This window comes from Corvus brachyrhynchos, unplaced genomic scaffold (assembly GCF_000691975.1).
Source record: "Corvus brachyrhynchos isolate BGI_N302 unplaced genomic scaffold, ASM69197v1 scaffold30, whole genome shotgun sequence".
Classification (NCBI taxonomy): domain Eukaryota; kingdom Metazoa; phylum Chordata; class Aves; order Passeriformes; family Corvidae; genus Corvus; species Corvus brachyrhynchos.
The window spans coordinates 763,217-772,846 of NW_008235742.1; the positions used below are offsets into that span (position 1 = coordinate 763,217).

Here is a 9,630-nt window from a genome sequence, read left to right on the forward strand (position 1 = left end):
TGTGTCAGCACCCGGCCCCAGGCGAGTCACGGCAAGTAAAGCCCTCTCCGGGGCTTCCGAGAGCCCGGAGGGCTGCAGGAGTGAATAAATACCTCAGCCCCATTTACCTTCCTCCCAGCCCGGCCCCCGCGGTGTATCCTGAGTCTCTGACAGGTTTTAGTTACAGGACTGGCATAGGAATGTCTTGGGAGCAGGGCTGTGCTGCAGGAAGGGAAGCACCTCAGGAGCCTGGATTAGACAGGTCCAAGGCACCTCTGAATTGCTGCTAATTAATCCTAGAGGTGGGAACCTCTGGGAATTTGGGGCTATGCTGTTGGAGCCAGGTCTGCTCCAGTTCCCAGGGCAGATGGACTGAGTCTGGAGCTGGTTATCCCTGTGGAGACCCAGCTGTGAAGGGATCTGTCAGAAACTGGGGGGCAGGTGGGTGTGGGGCTGCAGGTAGTGGGGCCCCTCCTCTGACTGCAGTAGTGCCACAGCCCACGGTGCCCTCCCCGCTGGCTGTGCCATGGCCAGCACGCGGCTCTTCCTTGGCATTTCCAGACCCCAGCCCCAGGGCACAGTGGGTACAGGAGCAGGCTGAGACCCAGCCCCCCTTTCCCACAGCAGCTGGGCTGGCCCTGCCAGAGCTCTGCCCACGAAGTGCTTGTCACCTCCAGTCGGGTCACAGCACGGCTCTGCTGCAGGGTGGTCAGAGCCCAGGTCAGGAGATGCCCACCTTGGGAAACCACCCAAGGTCTCCTGCCTTGGGGCACCGTGTGCCACAACACCACTGGCTCTGCATGAGAAGTGCAGTGCGGTACAAGGCTCGGAGGGAGCATTTGTTAAATATAAAAAGAAGAGTCATTCCAGGTCAAAAACACAAGCGAGATGGAGTGAAAATTGGATTCTCCCCTGGGGAGAAGAACTGCCTGGCTCCAGTCAGCATCCGCAAGACAAGGCTGGTTTTAATTTAAGTAGGTACAGAAATAACGTGCAGGATGCATGAACCAGGGCTGTCGGGGCTTCCAGGAGCATGCACGCAACAGCTTCCCTCCTTTCTTGTACTCCTGCCCTGAGTTTTTGATCTTTCTCATGTGTGATGCTGCCAGAATTAGCCTCCAAACCTCATTTCTCCTCCCTTCCCTTCTCTGGGTTGAAGTGAAAGGTCTCCCAGGCTCCTCACAGGAGTTTTGAGCCACGGCTGAGGGCTCTTCTGCTTGGAGGAGCAAAGGAGAAGGGCTGAGGTGAAGGAGGGGAATCACAGGGTGGCTGCTGGCCACCAGCATGGCACAGCCGTGGGATGGGCAAATGCTGCCCACAGACACCAGGACTTCCAAGAGCCACTGAGAATGGCAGTGTCCCCATGCACAGGCCCAGTGAGGGCTGGGCAGGGTCTGGGTGTGCCCCTCTGGCCAGGGAGAGAAGCCAGGCATGAGCACAGGTAGGAGCCTGTGTCACACACATCCCCACCGTGCCATGGGCAATGCCCTGGGCTCCGTGGCAGCAGCAGAGTGAGCTCTGTGACAGAATCAGGGCAGCCCTGGCAGAAGGAACCCCAGCACTGCAGCCATGCCTGGACAGGCTGGTTCAGCCTTGGCTGGGAGATCTGCTGGCTGTACGGAAATTCCGGGGAAGGAGCTCTGTTGTCTCAGCTAAGTCAAGGCTAGCACAGAAAGAATGGAAATAAGATGGCACAAACACACCCAGACTGGAAATTACAGCGTTTCTGCTACTGGAAGCAGACTGTGGAACACGACTCTCCCTAAGCTGAAGGGGACAAGTCAAAGATTTCAGATGCAGATGGACACTCTTAGAAATGTCCTCAGTGAGGGAGTTGCCTGCTGTACCAGGAGACCCAGCTTGTGGGGCTGGAGCTGCAGCTCAGCCCGGTAGCCCCAGTTCTGCTCCAGCCCAGCTTGGCAGGCAGCTCCCCCTGACAGGAGAAGGAGCTGGGCTCGGGGTGTCGGGACTGGAGCACCCACGTGGGGCAGGAAGTGGGTGCTGAGTTTGGAGGGCTGCAGGGCGCTCCTGGGCGCGGCTGGGAGAAGCCGGGTGCCCTGGAGCCAGGGCTGTGCCGTCACACCCCGGCTCCTCGATAACCGCCCGCCCTTCCCAAACCCGCCGGGCACGGCTCAGCCCCGCGGCGCCACATGGGCCGAGCCCGGGGATCCACACGGAGCAAAGTCCCTCCTGCTTCTTCTGCGCGAGTTCAGGGAGCCCGGGGGGATCCCCCAGCCCCTGCGCTGGCACCAGCTCGGGCAGGGTAAGGGCAGAGCTGGCAGCGCTGCCCCGCAGCACCGCCGGCAGCTGCACGCTGGGTGTCCCAGCGCGGTTATTTGGAGCTCAGACATACGAGCCGGGACACAGCCTCGCTCCCTGTCTGCGCAGACCCCAAAACAGCTCAGCCAGCTGCCAAGTCTGGTTGTTTTTCCCTGCAACGTGAGCCCTGGGAGCCTCCCGATGACAAGCCTGTTACACATCCCCTCGCCAGGAAGGGCAGAGGGAACTGCTGGGACACCCAGGGTTTCCAGAGCTCGTTGCACACAGTTTAATCACTGCGAGGGCTGCAGGCGACTTGCCTGGATTAGAGGGGCGTGCTGAGGGGGTTGAGGAAAAAAGTTCCCATGGTTATGCTGTGTTTTCCCTGCAGAGCAGGGAGAGCCCCGGTATCACATGGCAGATATTAATATACCCCAGCTCCGGGGCGTTCCAGCACCTGGTGCCCGAGGAGGGGCTGCCCTCCCACACCGGGGGAGAAGGGGTGTCTGTCAGAGCCTCCTCCCTCGCTCAGACACGAGCAATTAGGAATCTCAGCAGCAAGAAGAAGAAGCGTTTATGAAATCTCAGACAGCATCTTGGTATCTGACCAGCCCCCGGAGCCACAGCACAGGGCAGCACCCGCATGACCAGTGCCAGAGCAGGATGTTTTGGTGGGGCAGCGAGAAACCCTCCAGTGCATGCTGAAAGCGTCCACAGCAGGAGCCACCCACCCCCAGCGACCCCCCCGAATGTGCTGCTTGTTTAGCAACATTTCAGACTTCTGCAAGGGTCTCCAGGGTTTTGGAAGAGGCGGGTTATTAGGAATGTTGAAATCACTGCTCCAGCAGCTCCCCCTCCCACTGCCTTACAGCCTTTTCCTCTCCTGGGACAGCTCTTTCCCCCCTGGCAAGAGCTTCTCTGGGTACAAGATCAGCACAGAGCCTGGTCCCCATTTCCAAGAGAGGTCCCAGCATAGCCAGGAGAAGTTTTCCCTCCCCTCTCTGTGGGTGAGCAGTTGACATGGGAGGCTCAGGGACAAGAGTGTCTTTAGAACAGGGTGTCTGTCTAAAACTAGGCTAAATTAGCAAATCCTGAGAATGCTTGAGATGAGTTACAGGAACAGACACTAACAAGCTCTTCAGAACACCACCCAGGATATTTCTTCTCTGAGACCATGGGAACATCTCCCTCCAGCCCTTGTGGGACTCACTAGGCAGCATTAGACAGAGGAATCTGCAGCATAAGAGGCTGTTTCCCCACGTTTCAGGGGTGCCAAGGGGAGGGAGAGGATGGGAGCTGCTGCACGGGGGGCTCTGCACACTGCAGGTGTTTCAGAAGGGCCCTGAACGCCTGTGCTGGCCTGGGCACATCCCCTGCAGTGCACAGCCCTGCACCCAGGCCTTGAAACCTTGTGAAGCACCAGAACATGCTTTGAGCTCTTCCCTTGTGTCAAAACAGTAGAGGTGGGACTAGATTCTCTTCCTCCCCTCCTCAGACTCCATTTTCCTCCCAACACATCCACCTACACCAGCACCAGATCCGAGTGCTCTCACCTGGAGCCCTGGCTGCACAGCTTCTGTGCCAGCCTCTTGATGCTCCCTCTCCTCCAACACAAGGATGGAGGCCCAAAACCTGGTTTTGGTTACACAGCATTTTTGTTACCGACCCCATTCCCAGTACTTTGACCTCCCTGACTGTCTGTGGCTTAAGAAGGTTCAGTGGTACCACAACACCCTGAGTAACTCAGAGCCCCACACCTCTGCCCCAAACCTCTGCCTCAGCCACTGACACTTCTGCTCCCATGTGGCACTTTTATTGCCTTGAACTCTCCACAATTCTCACACCACAGCCTCCCACGGGGAGGAAGGAGACACTGGAACTCGCACTGGAACACACAATCCCAGCCACGTCACCTCAGCTGAGCTCGCTTGAGGCAGTGGAGGAAACACGCACTTAGACAAATGCACAGACAACAAACACCACTGGAAATCTTAAGTAGGCTTCAAAAGGGTAAGAAAGGTAATTGCTCATGTCATAAACCCCATGGACTACTGAGAAAACCTCAGAACTTTAGCTGGAGCAATATGCATAATTCCACACCATTGCTCCCAGCATTATCCAGCAGCCTTCCCCACCCTGGATCACCACCGCTCGGTCTATGCCCACCGGCAGCACTGCTGGGGCAGGAACAACCACGTCTTGGCTTATTTGAGATCCCTGCAGCAGATTCCTCCCAAGGCACAAGAATAATCCCCAGCTAAATGCAAAGCAGCAGCAAGAGTAGCAATGGAAGGGAAGAACCGATCCGAGCTGCACACAGCATTAGCATGAGAACTGGAAGAAAAAAAGGACTTGGAAGAGGCATGGCAAAGGCAGAGATGGCCCTGGGAATCAGCACTTGGAGGTACCTGGGCTGCAGCGGCTCGTCCCCACGCCTGCGCGGCTCCGCTGCGGCACCTCCAGCACCTGGAGCTCATAAACCACAAGGGTGGGTCTGTGCAAGGACCGGGTTCTCTGGGAGCTTGGATTTAACGGGAGCCCGGTCCCTCCCACCTGGGCCGAGCTTCGCCGCCCCTCCGTGCCCCGCAGGTGTGGTGCAAGAGGGAAGACCCAGACGCCGCGTTTGGGGTAGGAGCCGGGGCAGCGCAGGGCTGGCGAGGGGCCAGGCTGCCCCCAGAGCACCCGGTACGGCAGGGCTGGAGGCAGAGAGCTGCCAGCCAGGGACGGCTTTCGGCTGGAGAAGAGCAAGGTAACCTCCTTGGAGCAGGTGAGGAGTCAATGCTAAGGCTGCCAAGGACTGTGCCTGCCCCTGCATCCCCCGGGCAGCAGCAGCCCCTGCCCAGCCCTCAGCCATGGCACTGTCGGTGGGGCAGGGCTGATGGGGACTGTGCTCTCCGAACCTCGGCTGTCAGGTATGACAATAAATGAAGAGGAAACAACAAGCACAGACTCTTCTCTAGCTGGAGCATCGGAGTTGAGTTCCTCCTGCTTCTTTCCAGAGGTACCAGCTGCTCCTGAGTGCTGCAGCCACCACAGACCCATTTCTGGGAGGAGCAGTAGATGAGGGGACAGCCTGTCCTCTGTCACTGCCTCGTGGCAAAGGTGCTGCCTTAAGGAGAGAGATTGGTTCAAAGGGAAAGACGTTATCATCAGTCTGGTTAAAGGGCATCTGTCGCTTTCCAAGGGTCTGCCCACGCCATCATCCCAGGACTGTTATCCCTGGTATCTTACAGGGAGAAGATTGAAAAACATATTGAAAGGTAACCATGTCTCTAACACGTGTTTGCAGTGTCCAGCCCAGAGCAGACAGGCCTGACTGCTGCACTCAGCATTCCCACATTGGGAACAGGGGATAATAAATAACCCCCAAGCATCCTTCTGGATTGCTGTACATTTTGGCTCAAGGGTTTCTTCCACTGTCAGTGGGCACAGAGCCATGGAGCAACTTTTAAAACCATGTCTCTGAAATACCCTTTTTCAAGGAAACTGCCTATTCTGCTGCCCATAAATGCCTTGGGCTCATTGCAGTGTTGCCACACTGTGAAGGGACACTTTGAAACGTCTGATTTTATCAGGAAATAGGCCATATAAACTCCCTGCCTTAAATTCCTTCATCTCACTTTACAATCTCTCCAACGTTTCATTTATTACCAGCCATTGTTTTTTCCTGTCCTTACATCCCTGGGCAAACAGTGTTACATGGCCAATACAGCCCCTTTCCATCTGCGATGGCTGTGGGATTGCAGTGGGAGTGATTTCCCAGCAGCTTTCCTTTTCCTGGCTGGTAAAATTCACCTGGATGAGGTCCTTGACAGATGGAATTTCTAACCTGGAGGACGTTCAGTATCACACACACATCAGCCTGACTCCAGCTGGGGGGAGCCAATGGGGAGTAACGTTGAGGAACCAGGACCTGCACTGGGTCCCTCAAGCTGAGCATCTTCTCTCTCCTGGGGTGCTCAGGTGGTTATAAAGGGCAGGGAAGCACCAGGGCTGTGGGGAGAGCAAGGGTTTGGCAGTAGAACAAGGTGTCTCCATGCTCTCCTCCCATTGTTTGCAGCCAGCTCTGAGCACACACAGGCTTTGACTCTGTTCACAGCCTTGGGAAGCTCAGCAGGATAAAATCTGTTCAGGGCTAAGCACCTCCTCTGGAAAAATCACCCCAAAGTGGCCCTGTGCTCTGCCACCCCATCCCAGTGCCCAGTTGCAGCCAGCACCTGGCACACCTGGTGGGATTGGATGGGACTCACCTGGGGAGCCAGAGTGGCCTCCCCAAAGAAAGGCACTGACACCTCCCACTGTCACCTTCTGCTGACACCAACATGCTCAGCAACCCAGAAATCAGTGCAAAGCTGTTTGCTGTGTGTTTACATCCCGTGTTGGCCCCAGGCTGAAGAGGCCTCTGTGTCCTGGAGTGATGCAAGGCAGTGGGATTTTACTGCTATTGGCACTTAGGAAGCCAAACTGCAAATCTTGTGCTGCTCTAACGTTGCTTTTCTGTCTTTTCTCTCTGCTTTTCCGTCTGTGTTGTGCAAGGCATGAGGAGATGGCCTGGGGGAGCAGCTGCTATAGAAAATGATTTGTTTGTAGCAAGGCTGTCAAACTCCTCCCCAGTGCTGAAACAAATGCAGATATCGCAGGACTCCTCAGAAAAAAACGTAATTTACCTCTGGCTTTGACGTTGCTGCTTCTGCAGTGAGGCCAAGGAATTCAGTGGCTCTTTGGCCAAGCTGTTATATTTTCTTTGTGCTCTCTGTATCCACAGAAGATCAGCAGGGAAAAATTAGTGGGGTGGAGGGAGGGTTGTCCACGCAGCAGGGTGTTCTGTCCTGGCCCTGAATCTGTGTCACACAGGTGTAAAAATCTTAACATCAGGGCTCTGTTACCCCCATTAGAACCCAGGTTACACTGAATTTACTGCAGAGGTTTTGGATTGAAGCAGCAATGCCTGTGAGAACCACATGCCAGTCACCTGTGCAGGTGAACTTACCCTGCAGTGAAAATCCCACCAGGAACAAGCCTCTGCGTCGTCCTGGATTTTCCCACCCTGAAGGCCCTAAACATTATTAACAAACAACACATCTCTAAACTTTGTAAATGGTGGTAGAGGTGTGCAGGTGGGCAAGACCATGGTACCACATCTCCTCTGAGGTGGGGTGGGGTGGTCAGCAGTGAGTTAATGCCACTTTTCTGTTCCCAGGAGAAAGCAGAAGGAAATGAGGAGGAGTGAGAGACTTACTGGGGGAGAGCACTCTGCTCACAGCTGGAGATGGCCAAGGAAAACTGGAGTGGCCACAGGACAGGCTGGAGGAAGAACAAGAGAGGCAGAGAGCCACAGGGTCCCACCTGCAGGGTTGCAAATGTGTGGTTCCTTGTTTCTGGGATTTGAGTAAAATAAACGCCCAGACACCGATGAGGGACCCAACATAAAAGAACATTTTCAGAGGAACAAATATTGGTTATGAATAACACTTGGGAGTGCTTCCCTGGAATGCACCTGTGCAAACGAGGGGAAAAGGATGAAACATCCCTCTCTTTGTCACCTCTGCTTGGAACTGAGGGCTTGGCTCCTGTGCGAGGCGAGGTGATCCATGGAGTGGCTCCACGGGCTGCAGGATGTGGAGGGCAAGGTGGGAGGCCTTGGGGCTGACACGTTTGGGCCATGCAGAAGGGCTGGAACAAGGGATTGTCCTCCAGGTCCTTCTTCACCACGGGAACCCCTCTTGGCAGCGTCCGTGGCAGAATCCTCTGTGATCCCTCTGCTGGTACTTCCTCTACCTCTTCTTTCCTTGGCTAAACCCGACCTGTCTGTGCAGAGCAGATTTCTCCAGGCATGGCCCTACCCAGGACGTGCTCATAAAAGACAAAGTATTAACCTGACAGCTAAAAAAAGAACAAATAAAACGCGTGAGTTGGCCCCAAGCAGCTGCTCTGCCCTGTGTCCTGAGCTGCCACTGACACCTACTCCCTCCTGCTACCAGCTCTGGAAAACCTTCCAGGAGTCTGACACAGATGAAGCAAAGTAACACCATGTCCAGCCCTTCAGAAGTGTCACGGGAAGTTGACCTAGCAGTAAATCTGGGCAGGAAGCAGACTGCTTCTATCTTCCTCCCTCCTCCTCTTCTCCTCACTCCTCCATAGTTCCTCCTTCCTCTGGGCCCTTTGAAAATGAAGAAAACACCTTAAGTGCTGCAATACCTGCCTGAAAAATCCATGAAGGGCTGTGACATTCCGGGGATTGATGGCACAGCTGGTAAAAACAGAGCAGGTCTGGGCAGCTCCCAAGGAACCTTCTGAGGGGTTCCTGACCTGCCTTGTACCTGACCAGTGGCAGAGGGCAGGGGAGAAGATCCCAAAGGTCTGGAACTGGGTCCAAACACCCCCAGAGACTCCCCCCCTTCCTGTGGTGTGGGAGCTGGAGGGCACCGTGTCCAGTGCTGCTCGGCTGTGTGGAGCCTGAAGCGTTCAGCACTGGGGGGTTTGAGCTCCTCGGCATTTGGGGACCCCAGGAGGGGCTGTTTCCGGGGCAGGGACAGCCCCTCACACCTCCCCTGGACCCCGTTACCGCGGGGCTCCTGTAACAGCCACGTGGGGCTCACGGCTTCCGAGGCCTTGCCAGGTGAGTCACCCTTTTCATGGAACAACAAAACACATTTAGTCAGAAGGGTGACGAGGCCCTTTGGTCTCCCTGAGGGGATGTTAATCAGCCTCCTCGCAGTGAGAAAGGACCTTTTGTTTCCTAGACCTCACAGTTACGGTTTTCACGGTCTGAAAGTGCAAGGCTCCAGGGAAGTCGCATCATGCTTGGAAGCATCGGTGACCGTCAGAGCCGGTGGGGAGCCAGCGAAAGGACAGGGAATGTGTCCCTATGCCCTGCGGTGGGGCTGAAGGGGTGTCCCGGGCTGGCAGCTGTGTCTGTGCAGGAGGGAATGGAGGAGCAGCGGTGCTGGCCCGGAACGTGCCAGAGGCGTGGGCAGGGCTGAGCACAGCTCCAGATCTGTGCCTGCACACGCCGGGCGCTGCGAGGGGAAAACCACTGACGTCAACGACACAGGATGAGGCCCCGCTGCTGCCCTGCACGGGCAGAGCCGAAGTGGCAGCACCAGGTGGTTCCTGCTGCCTCCCACCAGGAATTACCTGCCTGTGGAGGTGGAGCGCGGACAAAAGCCCGTTTTTGGCCAGTGCTGCGCGACACTGGTTGTTGACCATGTGCCAAAGAGATACAGACAAGCCCAAAAGAAAACTGGCATCTCGAGGTTCCCTGCCCCACGGGGCACTGCCCCAAGGATGTTGATGCTCAGCACACAACTGTCCTGAGGTGCTGTCCCCCAGGTTGAAGACCTTGGGTTTCTCCGCGGTGTTTCCCAGAGGTTTAAAGGCAGCAGAGGAGCA

The 9,630-nt window shown here is 56.0% G+C and overlaps 1 protein-coding gene across 1 annotated transcript in view; it reads right to left on the reverse strand.

Annotated features, from left to right (window-relative positions):
- Positions 1–4,752, reverse strand: part of TNS4 (tensin 4) — a 17,606-nt gene extending 12,854 nt beyond the window's left edge. Inside the window, exon 1 of the mRNA XM_017746121.1 lies at positions 4,647–4,752. The gene's annotated coding sequence lies outside the window, so the exon portion shown is untranslated. The remainder of the gene's footprint in view (positions 1–4,646) is intronic.
- Positions 4,753–9,630: the final 4,878 nt, after the last annotated feature.